The sequence below is a fragment of the Trichomycterus rosablanca genome, chromosome 14, assembly GCF_030014385.1.
Source record: "Trichomycterus rosablanca isolate fTriRos1 chromosome 14, fTriRos1.hap1, whole genome shotgun sequence".
In the NCBI taxonomy this organism is placed as follows: Eukaryota; Metazoa; Chordata; class Actinopteri; order Siluriformes; family Trichomycteridae; genus Trichomycterus; species Trichomycterus rosablanca.
In genome coordinates this window covers 33519571-33535853 of record NC_086001.1, presented here as the reverse complement: position 1 = coordinate 33535853, position 16283 = coordinate 33519571, and the positions used below count along the sequence as shown (strand labels likewise).

Here is a 16283-nt window from a genome sequence, read left to right as displayed (position 1 = left end):
AGATAAAGTCAGTCAGGAACCATCGATAGAAACTATGACTGAATCTCTTGCTGCAGCGCTCTGCCAGGACCTCCAGGACAAAATCACTCTTCTGCTCCAGAATGTAAAACAACTACTGGAATGCAGAAGCTCTCAGGCTGACTGTCTTTCTACACCATGTGGCTGCGACTATTCGCTATTAGATTTTTTTCTGAATATGCTCAAGGCCAAAAAGTCCAGTGTGAAGACTCTGTCAATGGACAGACAACCACAGTTGGTAAATAACAGAAAATCCCTTTTGAACACCTTTCAGAACAGAACCATTTGCTACAATTATTGGATTAAAAATAAACCTTTGTGTGAGGTTTTGCTTATTTACCACATCGATTTTTTTATGAGCTTTTAACCATCACAACTCTCTTTGTGTTTCTTCTTTCTATGATACAAAGACACAAATCCAAGAAGAACACGGATGAAGAAAGTCCGGGACTTCTTCAGAGGAGTGTGGCAGAGAGTCAGACGACTTTTCAGCAGAGGATCCAGTTCCAGCAATGTAATTACATCATAATAAGAGCTGATTTTATCTGAAACTGGGTGTTAAATGAGAAAATCTTGTATGAATATTGTTTTTTGTTTAATATAAATTTTCCTTCTTTTACAGGCTTTGAATGTGGACAATCTACTGGATTTAGTTGAAAGGGTCCAAAGTATATTAGTGGAGGAACTTAAGGACAACCTGTATCCTCCACTGATAGAGTTTGTAAACAATCAATTTCCATGTACATCCACTAGTTCAAACCAGACCAGGGACTATAATGAGCCTGGACCCTGTGGAACCAGTCCCACTAAAGATCAGCAGCTTGAAACAGAGCTATGAGGGGAAAACTTGCCACCTAATAACCCAGACACCAATGTGGACAGTATGGACCTGAGAAATCGTGTGAGGCAGGTCCTGTTCAGTAGTGCCAGCAGCACACAGCAAGATAAAGTCAGTCAGGAACCATCAGTTAAAACAATGACTGAATCTCTTGCTGGAGTGCTCTGCCAGCACCTGCAGGATGAAGTTACACCACTGCTCCAGAATGTAAAACACCTACTGGAATGCAGAATTTCTCAAGACGACTGTTTTCCTACACCATGTGGCTGCAAAGATTTTGTATTAGATTTATTTCTAAATTTGCTCAAGGCCACAAATTTTTCAAGTCCAGAGGAGCTATCGCTCTTCTACAATATCCTTCTGCACACTGTATTGGACAAAACAGTGACGCAACTGCTGGCTAAGGGATTTGAGGTAAAAGGGTCACCCATAGGCTCCCCTCAGAGTGGGCTCGTTTCATTGCTGCATCCTTTCATTTTAATTACAATCATGGACAATCTTGTCCCATCAAAACAAGGTAAAGTTTTTCTTTCTCACTATGTGTTCACTATGGTGACGGTATATTTCGTATCATTGTTTTGAAAAGCATTTTTAATCCCGTGTATCATTGTTTGAACAGCATTTTAAATCATGTTTCTGTGTGATTTCAGTAGAGGATGCTTCTTGCAGCACCACCACAGAGGTCCTGAGTTCAACAGAAATATCTGCAGATCCTGTTGATGAATTCCCAATTCAATGTAAATAACAGAAAAATCGATTTCAACAGCATTCAGAACAGAGAAAAAACATTTAGCATTAGTTTATATGTTGGGTTAAATGTTTGCTAATTAACCACAAAAACCTTTTATGCGTGCGTTTTAAACATTGTGACTGACTTGTTTCTCCTTTCTATGACACAAAGGCACAAAACCAAGAAGGAAAAGAATGAAACAGGTCCAGGACTTCTTTAGAGGAGTGAGCCAGACAATCAGACGACCTCTCAGCAGATGATTCCATTCCAGCTAAATCCACGATGCTGATTAATTTTCATTTTTAGTTCTATTTAGCAATTAAACATTGTAAGAGATGTTCTAAATAATACTAAAGCGAGTGTAGCTGCACACTTTCCAATTGGTATACTAAATGTACAAGGTATTTCATAAGTGAACAGACAGGGATGAGATTGTTTAACTATCTCTCTGGCTATAGTTCATTACTTACAGATTGCTTATATGTATCTCAACAATCTGATTAGTTTAGAAGTGATTTGGGTGAAAGTATTCCTTTTGTGGGACTTGAGCTCCTCTAATGATTGGATTGTTTGTGGGCTAAGTTATTTGAATGGGTTTAATTACAGTAGACCAAAACTGATGAGTTTAAAATGTTTCATGTTCCCTTTTGCCACTTTACTTTAGTATCATTCAGAACTTTTTCTTGTTATACATCTCTGTATGTTGCTAAATAAAAAAAAAATAAAGGATGCAGATTAAAAAAACCATCTCATTTGACTTATTACACCTAAACACTGTTGTAACTAAAGCTAGTGTTGTAGAACTACTAACCCTATTTACCAGAAAAATTTGAACATTTTTGTTTTGTACCCAAAGGGGTCAATGGCAAATTTTTCAGTCATTTAAAAAACTGGCTACTGACTGACCGTAGCTTTAAAACAAATATAAACATGTCTGTTGTAAGCTTTAAACAGTATTACTAGAGGAAATGCATTTTTTCTGGATCTAATACGCTGTTCTTCATTATAAATCAGTAAAAGCTGAATCATGAAGAATGGAAATCCTTTTTACTTTGCAGAAATGCAAGATAGAAGCATTTTCACTAGTTGCTACAACTATAAGCATGTGGAATAAGTTTTAACACAAGGGTAGATAATTCATACATGTACCAGCCAGCCCACCATAAATCATGGTCTCAGACTCATTTTGTGTAATTGACATTTTCGTCAACAAATAAAAACGAGACAAAAATGTTTGGCAGGGACGACATCCAATCAGAACTGATTTAGTTTTGGAGAGTTAGGGAGAGATCCAATCATAACTACTTTAGCGTATGTGGAGAGGCGGGACAAGCCGGGTAGCCATCCTATCAGTACTAATTTCTTTTGCAGTACCGCTGTAAGACCACACTCGCACAAATTTGATCTAAACCCGGGAAGACCAGACTAGCCTATGAACTGTCGTTACTCATGGAACTAGGTTAACTCCACAATGTCAACAGGGAGAAAGTGCAGAGACGATATATATGGACACATTTCACGTTTCTCATTTCACGTCGTGAAAAACAAGACGATGTGTACACCATCTGGGGCGACGATCTCGGGTAAAAACACAACAAATCTGAAACCACATCTGGCACTGCTGGCAGTATAATGGCAACATAATGGCACTGCTGCTTTTACGGTACCCAGTTTTATAAAGAATGTAATATGCAATTTGTTATGAACAATGCATATATTTTTCAGGCAGAGCAGGCCTACTGGTCATTAATATTTTGTTATTGTTATGCTCAATAAGCAAGGTCAGGTAAATAAAGATGTTGTTTGAAATAAGTTACATCTGTTTTTGTGTGTATTGCACATTCAAACATTAATAATATTCCATAACTGGTTAAAAATGTTTCATTTTGTGTAAGTGTGCATAATTACTTAAATAATTGAAGTGAACTGATTAAAAAGCATTTACATTTTACACCCTTTATATATATTTTAGTCTAGGGCTGGCAGATTTTCACGATTAATTCGGTTAATTCGCATGAACGTTTACACCCGATGTTAGAAATGTGACAATTGCGATTGTTTACATACTTTATATTTTAATTAAAATACCAACATGTCACGAGGCAGAAACTGACCAGACACTCACAGAACATAAATCAGGGAAAGTTTAATATCAAAAGGGTGAAAACAGTGTACAAAATCATGTAGAGTGCAAAACCAGCGGATAAACTAAACAGTAAACGGAGGACAACAAGGACTATACACGGTAACGGTTAGATTCAGAAATAAGGAGCGCAAACACGATCGGCAAAACAAGACACAAACAGAAGAGTTTAATTAAGATTCACTGAATCAAACACCTCTGAACTGAATCAAAACTCCGGAGACGGTGAGCGCGATCAGGATTGGCTGACCGGGACATGAGAGTCACGTGACAGTCCGGGGGAGCATGGGAATTGTAGTCCATATAGTTAGAAGCAGACCGTGCCCCCTCCATCCACCCCCAATAACAAGAGGACAAAATCAAAGCTGAGCTGAGTGATTACTTGATGCCCCCCCAGTGTAGCTACTGATACAGACTCACTCAGTGGTGGAAACAGTACAGTACAGGCTCGTGTTCCTTTTAAGAAACCTGTAAAGAACTTTTTGTAGTTCTTTTCCTAATGTAAGGAGGCTCTGCTGCACATTATTTAAAATAAGAGTTGTTTGTGAGATATTCTTATAAAGGATATAGATAATTAAGATTTCTATTTTGTTTTAATTATTGTTAATTATTGTGATATTGTTTTTGTTATAAGTTTGAGTCCCTTGAAAGGATAATTATAGGTGGTGCTGTTACTATTTTTGCACTTCTGCAGTCTTTTAAATTACAATGCAAAAAAAAAAAAATTTGAGTCTTGTTTCAATTGCATTATACAAGAACAAAAAAAAAACTAAATCGTAATCAACAATCGGTTATCATTTTAAAATAATAGAGATTTTTTTATTTGGCAAAATCGCCCAGCCCTATTTTAGTCGACTGAAACTAAAACTAGACTAAAACTAAAACAATTCAGATGACTAAATTATGACTGAAACTAAATTACATTTTAGTCAAAAGACTATGACTAAAACTAAATCAAAATTTGCTGTCAAAATGAACACTGACGTGTGGTTCCATGAGTAACCCAAAAAATAGGTCCAGACTTTTAACCATACAGGTTTCTGAAGGCTTCTGCTAACGGTAAAAACAATCAAACCTTTTAAGATTTGAGCTTTTTTCCAGGAATAAGAAGGTTCGAGAGCTCTGGGAGGTCTTTCTGGGTGAGTAGGAGATGATGAAGGTTTGATATCTATGCAAGGTTTAAGTCTCTATTCACAGGACCTCACAGGACCTCACCGGACCTCCAGGACGTCACGATAGCGTAACGGTAGTCCGCAGGTCAACGAGCATCTCGATCCGGAAGATGAGGAGATTCTTCTTACAGTTACCAGCAGCTTCTTTGTTTATTAAATAAATAAATTGTTCAATAAAGACGTGAACTGTACCGTTGTCTGTGTGTTATTAGCATGTTTTTAGGCGTCTGTGTGCACAGACTTTGATAGGACACCCAAAAGACGGGTATGATACCGCTTGAGATGCATCTCCAATTTAACTGGAGGCCACCTGTGGTCAATTGGTTTGATTGGATACGATTGGGGATTGCAGACACCTGCTTATACGAGGTCCCACAGTCCACAGTGGCCATGGGGTCAAAGGAATCGTCTGCAGACCTTAGAGGCATAGATCTGGGCAAGGGTACAGACCACCAACATCCATAAATGGAAGAAGTCTGGCCTGGCCGGGAGGTGAGCAGGAACCTCCGGCGTATCCTTGTGGAGACGTGAGAACCTTCCAGAAGATCAACCATTTGAACTAGGTGCTAAAATGCACCTAGAGGTCTCTCGGACCACGAGAAACACATTATGTCTGGTGGAGACCAGGCACCCGGCTAATGCTGCACCTAATGTGAAGCATGGTGGTGGCAGTCCTGATAGAGGGGAAGATGAATGCAGCTGATCCGTCCTGCAGTGCTTATATATTTTATTTATTTGTATTAAACAGCACTGAAACACACTCATGTTAGGACGACCTTTTGAGGTTTTCAGTGTATTTCACTGTGCACATTCTTTGAAAGTAAAATTGTTTTATTTCATTTATTTTTGTTTATTTAAAATAACACTATTAAACCTACATCTCTCTGATGGTCTGACTGATGAGCTGTCTGTTCTGACATACTGCTTAAGCCCGGCTAGCTCAGTCGGTAGAGCATGAGACTCTTAATCTCAAGGTCGTGGCTTCGAGCCCCACGTTGGGCGAGTATCTTCATTTAACATCTACTGAAACCAAAAGGACGTTCTTCCACTTTGGACAGCCGGTCTCCGGTGACTTATCAGGTGGTTTTTTGTGCTCGTAGGACTGTTGTTTACTGGATGTTTTTCAGTTACTTATTTCCACTATTCTGTGGGACTACACATTGTTCTTGTGTCTCATATCCGTTTGATCAACAGGCAGGTTGTGCAATAAAAGGCACTCGTCCCTGGGTGGGCTCGAACCACCAACCTTTCGGTTAACAGCCGAACGCGCTAACCGATTGCACCACAGAGACACGAGCACTGCTTTTTCATTGGACACAAAAGTCACATGACTTGCAAACATTTACAGAGGGTTAATTAAGTTTGGCAAATTGAAATAATGGCATGTTTCTGACTTGAATGAGAGGGGCATTAAAAAGATCTCACACTTGTCAGAGACAACGTTTGAAGCCCAGGTCAATAGGACCTGCTAGTTAGAGAAGACTCACTTGCTTGTTAGTTTAAGTGCAAAAGGGATAGTGGCCCGTATGGGGATCAAACCCATGACCTTGGTGCTATTAGCACCACGCTCTAACCAACTGAGTTAACCGGCTGGTCTTCATGGGCAGGGCATGTACCCACATACCTGATACACTGACAGCCCTTCAGTTATGGTGCTGCCACACAGAAACGATGGAGAGCTTTACTGTTGTTGAGCAGAACAGATCTTCATGTGAGATGACTGAGGTTCATGTATTTTTCTTTTAAGAATAAATAAAAGCTGATGCTTTTAACCTCATACTTTCCTAATACTTTTATTCTACACGGTCTCAATTTCTTTTAGTCTTCTGCCATGTGCAGTGCAAGAATTCACTAAATTACACAGCAGTTCTCTTTTTATTTATTTTTGCCATTAACAAAATTGATTGCAAGCATTTATAAAGGTCATGCCACGATCATTAGGTGAAATGAAGCCAGAATTAAAGATGGCAGAAGAACAGGGTGGTATTCTTACTTTCAGTGATTAAATTACTCAGGTTAGAAAGTCCTGATACTCAGCACATGCTCACCTGACTCTCTCTCAACCATGCTACCTTTAATGGTTAAAGTGGGTGTGGCCCGTACGAGGATCAAACCCTGGCGTTATTAGCACCACGCTCTAACCAACTGAGCTAACCGGCCAGTTCATCTAGACTCTGTAGATCTTTGTACATAATTCTACACTAAACTTTAATTCAATTTAATTTTTTTAACAGGAGAAATAACTCACATCAGCATTTTATAAAGGCTTTCACAAAGCATTAACAAATTGAGACGCGTCCTGGAGCAGCTGAGGTAAACGCTACAGACTCTATACTACCTGATTATCAGTTTTACCTCACTCACTTTTCATTTTCTTTATTCTTTCACACTATTGTAAATTGTTCCACACTAACACACCATGTCAGTGTCACTGCAGTGTCACTGCAGTTCTGAGAATGATCCACCACCTAAACAATGTGACCATTGAAAAACAGAGTAAAAGCAGGTAGAGAAATAGATGGACTACAGTCAGTAATTGTAGAACTACAAAGTGCTCCTATATGGTAAGCGGAGCTGATTAAATAGACTACACTGATCATCCATAACATTAAAACCACCTACTTGTTTCTACACTCACTGTCCACTGTGTAGTGTGAACTGAACAAAGATCTGAACACAGTCGTGTAGTGTGAACTTGGTATTAGTGGTTAAGGTACTGGGCTAGCAATCAAAAGGTTGCTGGTTCAAGCCACACCATTGGTGAGTTGTCACTGTTCGGTCCCTGAGCGAATTGGTTCTTTGCCTTGTAGAGCTTCTTTTCCTTAAGTGTCTGTGACACCTTTACTTCCTCTGTATTGTGTCCACATTCCAGTTCCCAGTTTGTTCCCAAATCTCACAACTCAAATTCCCTCAAAATAAAGAGCAGCATGGAGAGCAACTGTAACTGTAATCTTCTATAAACCTTTTACTCTTATTCTGCCTCCGTCCCAACTTTATATAGCAATCAGTGAAATCATTGGAAATCTTTTATTTTGGAGAATAAAGACGCTAGAGAATGAATGACTCACAGTTTCTTCTTTTTTTATTAAATTTTTACAGAACATCAGCTTTTTACACATCTGGATCTGGTCCACAAAGTCATCCGGGCGTTGTCCTGATGTAAAGACATCGTCTTAAAGGCAGCAGGTCTCTCAGAGATCCTAATACATGCTTCCACATCGGTGGTATCTTCACACGTCGCCGATGTCTTGGGTCCTGACGCACCTCCACAAGTACACAGACTGTGAACAAACATTAAAAACACGTCAACCACCAGACATGCATCCCTGACAGTTAAATAAAGGTTCTAATCAAGGTTGGCCTTTAGATGTCCTCTGTTTCCAGCCTTTCATGAAACCGTTGGAGGCTCTGCCATAAAAGCGTCTCCAGTGCAGCAGCCAGGGCTTCAGGTTCTGCATACAAAGACTCGTCCAGAGTGAAGATTTCATCCAGGAAGCTCAGCATCTCAGTCTGAGAGAGAAACAGAAGAAATAACAGATTACTAGCAGACAGTTCTATTCAAGATCATTCATGGTGTAAAGAACACACACCTGAAGATGGAATAAATAACACGTTCAGTCTATCTGGGCGTAACACACGAATAGATGAGAGCAATCAGCCGGTCCAGAAAGAGCCTTCGTCTCCGGTACTGCGTCAACTAAACAATGGTGTGTTTAACTACACTTGTAGGGCAGCACAGATTAATTTTAGACTCTATAGAGCACAGACTCTCTTACTGAGATGATCTGATGCACCCTCGCTCTTCCCAGAATTCCCAGCAGCACCAGCTCAAAGACGATGTCTATAAAGTTAACGTGCTGGATCTGTGAGTAAAAGGAAAATAGATTTTCTATTAGAACGGTAGGACTGTGGTTCTGACTGATGGCGTAGTCGCTATGGGTAACCGCATGGGTGGCATCCGGCAGTCGACACATATAGTAGTAAATATAGTGCCAGTTTCAGACTGAGTCAAACTCACCCCGATCTGCGCCAGCTCCACTTTGGCCCACATCCGATTAGTACGATTCTCCAGCATCTGTATCAGCCGGTCGTACCTTTGCTGGAAGACGCGCAGATCCTAGGAGAGAAACGCTCAAGACGTTATTAAATCATTCGTACATCACTTGAATTATTTGATACGTGTTTTTCTGCCGTGTTACCCTCTTTTTTGCAGCCGCCAGTATGAGTGTAAAGATCTACACCGTCTGGACCTAGTCTTCCGGTTACTCATCAAACCACCCATGCAGGAGGATCTGCCCGAGGGTGAGACGCTTGCTGGGCTTCTTCTTGAGGCATTGTTCGATCAGATGGCAGCAGGCTGGCGAGTGCGACAATGCAGATTTAAATTATACGGTGTTTAGATCTGAAGAAGATACACCGATCAGGCATAACATTATGACCACCTTCCTAATAACGTGGCCTCCATTGATCGGACTCGTTTGTCCAGCACATCCCACGGACGCTCGGTTGAATCGAGATCTGGGGAATCCATGGAAGAGTGGACATGGTCCTCAAATGCTACGTGTCAGAGCTACGTGTCAGGAGCTACGTGTCAGGAGCTACGTGTCAGAGTGACCCAACCCAAAGTTTCCCAGCAGAATGTTGGCAGAACTTCTTCCCATAGTGCATCCTGGTGCCATGTGTTCCCCCAGGTGAGCGACGTGGACAGGGGTCACCATGGGCATCCTTACTGGTCTGCTGCTACCTTTGAGCTACAGGAGCTCTTCTGCTGGATCGGGCCACACATGCATCAGCGAGCCTTGGCTGCCCATGACCCTGTCACTGGTTTACCACTCTACCCTCCCTGGACCACCCCACAAGAGCTGCAGATTTGGAGATGCTCAGACCCAGTCATCTATCCATCACGATTCGCTCCTTGATAGTCACTTCACCTGTCTGTAATTGTAGGTCTTAATGTATATATTTCCTTACCATTAGACACACCAGGTTTGAACACTAGACGCCCTTTGGTGATCTCCTTCCTAGACCGAAATGGCAGGCGTCCACAAACCAAGACAAACAGCAGTACGCCCAGACTCCAGACGGTCGCAGGGCAGCCATAGTACTTCTGCTTGGTTATCCACTCGGGTGGTGAGTATTCCCACGTGCCTACACGAACAAAGAAGACAAACTAGTACCCAAAGTCCAAACCAAAGTACCCGTCCCTCATTGGTGCACAGTTACCTGAAAATGTGTAGTACGGAGTGTCCCTCAACAGGTCGCCGCATCCGAAGTCGATCAGCTTCACCTCCAGCGTCTCCGTGTTCAGAAGGACATTCTGGCGCTTAATGTCCCTGTGCAAGACACCGCGATCCCGGCAGTGGAGCACCGCCAGGACAACCTGCCGCATTACATGCCGGGCAAACTGCATCCTCAGCCTACCCTTCTTGCGCATCAGCTGGTAGAGGTCTACGCAGGGGACGGGCCGCTCCAGGATCAGGATGCAGCGCTCGGGCGTGTCGAACCACTCCAGGAGCTTCAGCACGTACGGGTTGGCGGGCGGCCTGGACACCATGCGCATCAGGGCCACCTCGACGGGGAGCAACTCTGTCTCGCCGGGCTGATGGTAGAAGAGACAAGAACAAATGATTTAATGTATATCCAGTCTATACGGTATTTACTTCATCTGAAAGGTAAAGTCACTTACAATCCTGGTAAATCTGAGGTCCTCATCCTTCACCACGTATTTGATGGCAACCTAAACACACACAAGTAAACGATCATTAGTAGATTTTTAATACAAGGGTTGGGAGAGACTCGATAAGGTCCTAGTAGGTCGCCATGGGTGTCTGGAGCCGTGCTGACTGCATTTGCTCAAGGCGCTCCTTAGGGTTCAAGTCTGGGAAGCCAGCTCACGAAATGAGACCTTCTTCAGGAGTAACTCGGACCACCGACACGTGGACTCCACGAGACATCCAAAGGCATCCCGTGGTATCCGGTATCAGGGACTCAGATCTTCTTAGTGTGCATCCCCAGTTTGTCTGAATAATGTCCCGGTAGGTTGTAGGGAGGATCCTGGGGAGGATCTGTAGATTGGAACAAAGGGAATTCAGGGGGAAGGGTACTCGGAAGCCCCCGTGACCCTATAAGGTCCTGGAAGGTTGTCACAGGTATCTGGAGCAAAAGGAGGATCCAGGGGAGGATCCGTAGAGCCAACACGACCATCAAGGAGGTCCCATAGATGCTCAATTGGGTTCAAGTCTGGGACCAAAGGGAATTCAGGGGGCCAGGGTGGTACTCGGAAGTCCCCGTGACCCAATAAGGTCCTGGAAGGTCGTTGCAGGTATCTGGAGACATAGGAGGACCCAGGGGAGGATCCATTGAGCCAACACGACAATTCGAGGTGGGTTCAAGTCTGTGGAATTAGAGGGCCTGGGCCTGGGTCATGCTCTTCTAGCCATGCTGGAAGATCCCATCCATCCCACTGAGTCCTGATAGGTCGTCACAAGTATCTGCAGCCATAGGAGGACCAAGGGGAGGATCAACACAGCAAACTGATACTCACCTGGTTCCCGTCCACCTTATGGATGCCTTCGTAGACCGAACCGCAGCCTCCCTTTCCCAGCAGCTCTCCAACAGTGTATTGGCTCTCAAAGCTGTTCGGGTTCGTGTCGGTCGTCACCTCCTCTTGACGTCCTCCATCGGTGGTTTCTCCTTCAGCAGGTTCTCCTTTAGCGGGTTCTCTTTCACCGGTTTCTCCTTTAGTGGTTTCTTCCTTAGCGGTCTTTCCTTCACCGGGTTCTCCTTCAGCAGGTTCTCCTTTAGCGGTTTCTCCTTTAGTGGTTTTTCCTTCACCGGGTTCTCCTTCACCGGGTTCTCCTTCACCGGTTTCTCCTTTAGTGGTTTCTTCTTTAGCGGTTTCTCCTTCACCAGGTTCTTCTTCAGCGGGTTCTCCTTCACCGGTTTCTCCTTTAGTGGTTTTTCCTTCACTAGGTTCTCCTTCACCGAGTTCTCCTTCACCGGTTTCTCCTTTAGTGGTTTCTTCTTTAGTGGTTTCTCCTTCACCGGGATCTCCTTCAGCAGGTTCTTCCTCAGCAGGTTCTCCTTCAGCATCTTCAACACAAGTATCACCAATGATGCTTCATGGGCTCATGTAGACCAAAAATAAGGGTCCAAATAAAGGTTCGGCATACTCACTCTTGTTCTCGGGAGCATCGCAGACGACTTCTCCAGAACTGATCCCACCTATGAAGCCCAAGGGTTAATTACATAGTCACTACAGTTCAATAGTGTCGGACTTGAATGTGGTGGTGTTAAGGTTACCTGGAGCTTTAGAAGACGCCCGCGGTCCCTGGGAGTCTGTCTGCTCGCTCGAGTCTGAGTCCTCCAACTGAATCTCCCCGTCCACTAACGTCTTACTGGAGTCTGATTTCGAATCGTCCTCGTACCCGTCTGATTCCTCCTGATTCAGACGCATTAAACTGGTGTTACAGAGCCGAGAACCGAACCCCTCCCCTCCCGGAGTATAGTGGTGATGATAATTCACCTCGCTCTTGACTGCTCGCTCGAGTCTGAGTCCTCCAACTGAATCTCCCCGTCCACTAACGTCTTACTGGAGTCTGATTTCGAATCGTCCTCGTACCCGTCTGATTCCTCCTGATTCAGACGCATTAAACTGGTGTTACAGAGCCGAGAACCGAACCCCTCCCCTCCCGGAGTATAGTGGTGATGATAATTCACCTCGCTCTTGACTGTTCCTTCTTTTCTCTCAGTCAGGTTCTGAATGGCGCTGATCCACGCCCGTCTACCTGCCTCACAGTCGGCCTGGAACGTACAGCTCCTGTACACACACGGTGATAGATACAGATTATATAGGATGCAGACAGACAGACAGATTGAGTAGATAGATAAACAGATAGATAGACAGACATTGAGACAGACAGATGGATAGAAAGATAGATAAATAGTCTGTCTATTGATCTGTCTTTTGATAATCTATCTGTCTGTCTATCAATTATCTTCTTGTCTATCTGTCTATTCATATGTCTATCTAGAATCTGTCTGTCTGTTTATTGAACATCTGTCTGTTTGTCTATTGATCATCTATCTAGCTGTCTGTCTATCTATCTATCTGTCTGTCTGACTATCTATTTGTCTGGCTAATATTTGTCTGTCTGTCTGTCTGTCTATCAATTACAGTGGGGCCAAATAGTATTTACTCAGCCACTGATTGTGCAGGTTCTCCTACTTAGAAAGATGAGAGAGGTCTGTAATTTTCATCATAGCTACACTTCAACTATGAGAGACAAAATGAGAAAAAAAAAATCCAGGAAATCACATTGTAGGATTTTTAAAGAATTTATTTGTAAATTATGGTGGAAAATAAGTATTTGGTCAATAACAAAAGTTCAACTCAATACTTTGTAACATAACCTTTGTTGGCAATGACAGAGGCCAAACGTTTCCTGTAAGTCTTCACCAGGTTTGCACACACTGTAGCTGCTATTTTGGCCCATTCCTCCATGCAGATCTCCTCTAGAGCAGTGATGTTTTGGGGCAACACAGACTTTAAACTCCCTCCACAAATTTTCTATGGGGTTGAGGTCTGGAGACGGGCTAGGCCACTTCAGGACCTTGAAATGCTTTTTACGGAGCCACTCCTTCGTTGCCCGAGCGCTGTGTTTGGGATCATTGTCATGCTGGAAGACCCAGCTACATTCCATCTTCAACGCTCTCACTGATGGAAGGAGGTTTTGGCTTAAAATCTCACGATACATGGCCCCGTTCATTCTTCCCTTAACACGGATCAGTCGTCCTGTCCCCTTTGCAGAAAAACAGCCCCAAAGCATGATGTTTCCACCCCCATGCTTCACAGTAGGTATGGTGCAACTCAGGATTCTGCTTCCTCCAAACACGACGAGTTGAGTTTTTACCAAAAAGTTCCATTTTGGTTTCATCTGACCACATGATATTCTCCCAATCCTCTTCTGGATCATCCAAATGCTCTCTGGCAAACTTCAGACGGGCCTGGACATGTACTGGCTTAAGCAGGGGGACACGCCTGAAACTGCAGGATTTGAGTACTTCTCGACGTAGTGTGTTACTGATGGTAGCCTTTGTTACTTTGGTCCCAGCTCTCTGCAGGTCATTCATCAGGTCCCTCCGTGTAGTTCTGGCATTTTTGCTCACCGTTCTCATGATTATTTTGACCCCACGGGATGAGCCCCAGATCGAGGAAGATTATCAATGGTCTTGTATGTCTTCCATTTTCTTACAATTGCTCCCACAGTTGATTTATTCACACCAACCTGCTTGCCTATTGTAGATTCACTCTTCCCAGCCTGGTGCAGGTCTACAATTTTCTTTGGTCTTGGCCATGGTTGAGTTTGGAGTCTGACTGTTTGAGGCTGTGTACAGGTGTATTTTATACAGATAACAAGGTCAAACAGGTGCCATTAATACAGGTAACGAGTGGAGGACAGAAGAGCTTCTTAAAGAAGAAGTTACAGGCCTGTGCGAGCCAGAAATCTTGCTTGTTTGTTTTTGACCAAATACTTATTTTCCACCATAATTTACAAATAAATTCTTTAAAAATCCTACAATGTGATTTCCTGGATTTTTTTTTCTCATTTTGTCTGTCATAGTTGAAGTGTAGCTATGATGAAAATTACAGACCTCTCTCATCTTTCTAAGTAGGAGAACTTGCACAATCAGTGGCTGACTAAATACTTTTTGGCCCCACTGTATCTATTTATCTATAATCTGTCTTCTTGTCTATCAGTCTATCCATCTGTCTATCTAGCATCTATCTGTCTGTCTGTTTATTGGTCATCTGTCTGTCTGTCTATCTATCAATTATCTTGTCTATATATCTATTGTCTGTGTATTGATCATCTATCTGGCTGTCTCTCTGTCTATTTGTCTGTCTGACTATTTGTATGTCTAATATGTGTCTATCTGTCTATTGATCATCTGTGTCTGTCTATTGATCATCTGTCTGTCTATTGGTTATCTGTCTGTCTGTCTATTGATCATCTATCTGTCTGTCTGCCTATCTATCTATCTATTGATCATCTGTCTGTCTGTCTATTGATCATCTGTCTGTCTATTGGTTATCTGTCTGTCTGTCTATTGATCATCTATCTGTCTGTCTGCCTATCTATCTGTCTATTGATCATCTATCTGTCTGTCTATTGATCATCTGTCTGTCTGTCTATTGATTATCTGTCTATCTGTCTATCTATCTGTGATTATAGATCTGGACTTACCTTGTGGGCGTGACCACCCGGAAGCAGAAGCGTCGCCCGGCGTCCTCGCAGCTCTGGACCGAACAGCGCTGCAGGTCTTCAGCCAGCACCATGAAGTCACGCTGGGGGAATAGAACATAAAACCTTCTTATTTATACAGTTGATGATATAAACGCCGGTGAAATCATCCCAGACGTAAACATGACGGGGGTGGTTTGGGACACAGCCCGGCACAGAAGTCGACTTCTGCTGTAATGCGCCCGAATGATGAGGGGCGTACGGCCGCGGTACATTATGGGTATTTCACAGAGTCCAGGAAAGAGCTGATTTGGATCATATGAAGTCATGTGACCTACCTTAAACCTCTTCTTGTAGAGAAGCTGATTGTTCTGTATGATGAACCACCGCCTGCAGAGATCAAACACATCGTGTATATATATATATAATATTGAGTGTATATATATAATATTGAGTTTATAGATATAATGTGTGTCTATGTATATAATATTAAGTGTATAAATATAATAGTGTATATATATAATGTTGAGTGTATAGATATATAATTCCTAATATATAGACTAAGCATCAGTGTACAGACCTGTTCCAGGTTTTAAACACACTCCTGGTCCTCTTAAACAGAAACCCCTCCATCAGGAGCGCTTCCTCGGCCTCCGCACCGCCCCCGTGACCCGGGTCGCCCCCGGAGGACGCCCGGGGAGGCGCCCCGCAACACAGCACACGCAGAAACCTCTGTCTCAGAGAAGCAGCCATCGTAAATGAGGAGAAAATCTAAATGCTGCTCCTGAAGAGCACAGGTCCACATTGTGATGTCACAGCGTTCCGAGGGAGCAGAGTGAATTTACCTTTACCATATATGGGCATGACTGGATTCATGTGACTGCACATATACTGACTTGATTTCCACTGTGGGACGGCTTCTGGAGGGTCCTGGGTTTGATTACCGGGAGGAATTTGCATGTTCTCCCCATGTCCTGGGGGTAAAGGGGTACCCTAGGTATAAGGTATAAGGTACACAGGTATGTGTTTGTTTAGGTGTGTCTGGCAACCTGTCCAGAGTGGTTTGTTAATTCCACACAGTGAATCACACCCCATACCATGACACACCCTGGTACTGGTACTGACACACCCCCATACC

General features: G+C 43.1%; 1 long non-coding RNA gene and 2 other non-coding genes across 3 annotated transcripts; 1 reads left to right on the top strand and 2 right to left on the bottom strand.

Moving 5' to 3' along the window:
- Positions 1 to 5830: 5830 nt before the first annotated feature.
- trnak-cuu (transfer RNA lysine (anticodon CUU)) lies at positions 5831 to 5903 on the top strand. The gene has a single exon. It is a non-coding gene; the product is annotated as a tRNA-Lys (tRNA).
- A 216-nt stretch (positions 5904 to 6119) lies between these two features.
- trnan-guu (transfer RNA asparagine (anticodon GUU)) lies at positions 6120 to 6193 on the bottom strand. The gene has a single exon. It is a non-coding gene; the product is annotated as a tRNA-Asn (tRNA).
- A 1772-nt stretch (positions 6194 to 7965) lies between these two features.
- LOC134326493 (uncharacterized) lies at positions 7966 to 9013 on the bottom strand. The gene is made up of 4 exons (XR_010014513.1): positions 8920 to 9013; positions 8678 to 8764; positions 8492 to 8598; positions 7966 to 8411 (listed from the first exon to the last, which is right to left on the bottom strand). It is a non-coding gene; the product is annotated as an uncharacterized LOC134326493 (long non-coding RNA).
- Between the last annotated feature and the right edge of the window lie 7270 nt (positions 9014 to 16283).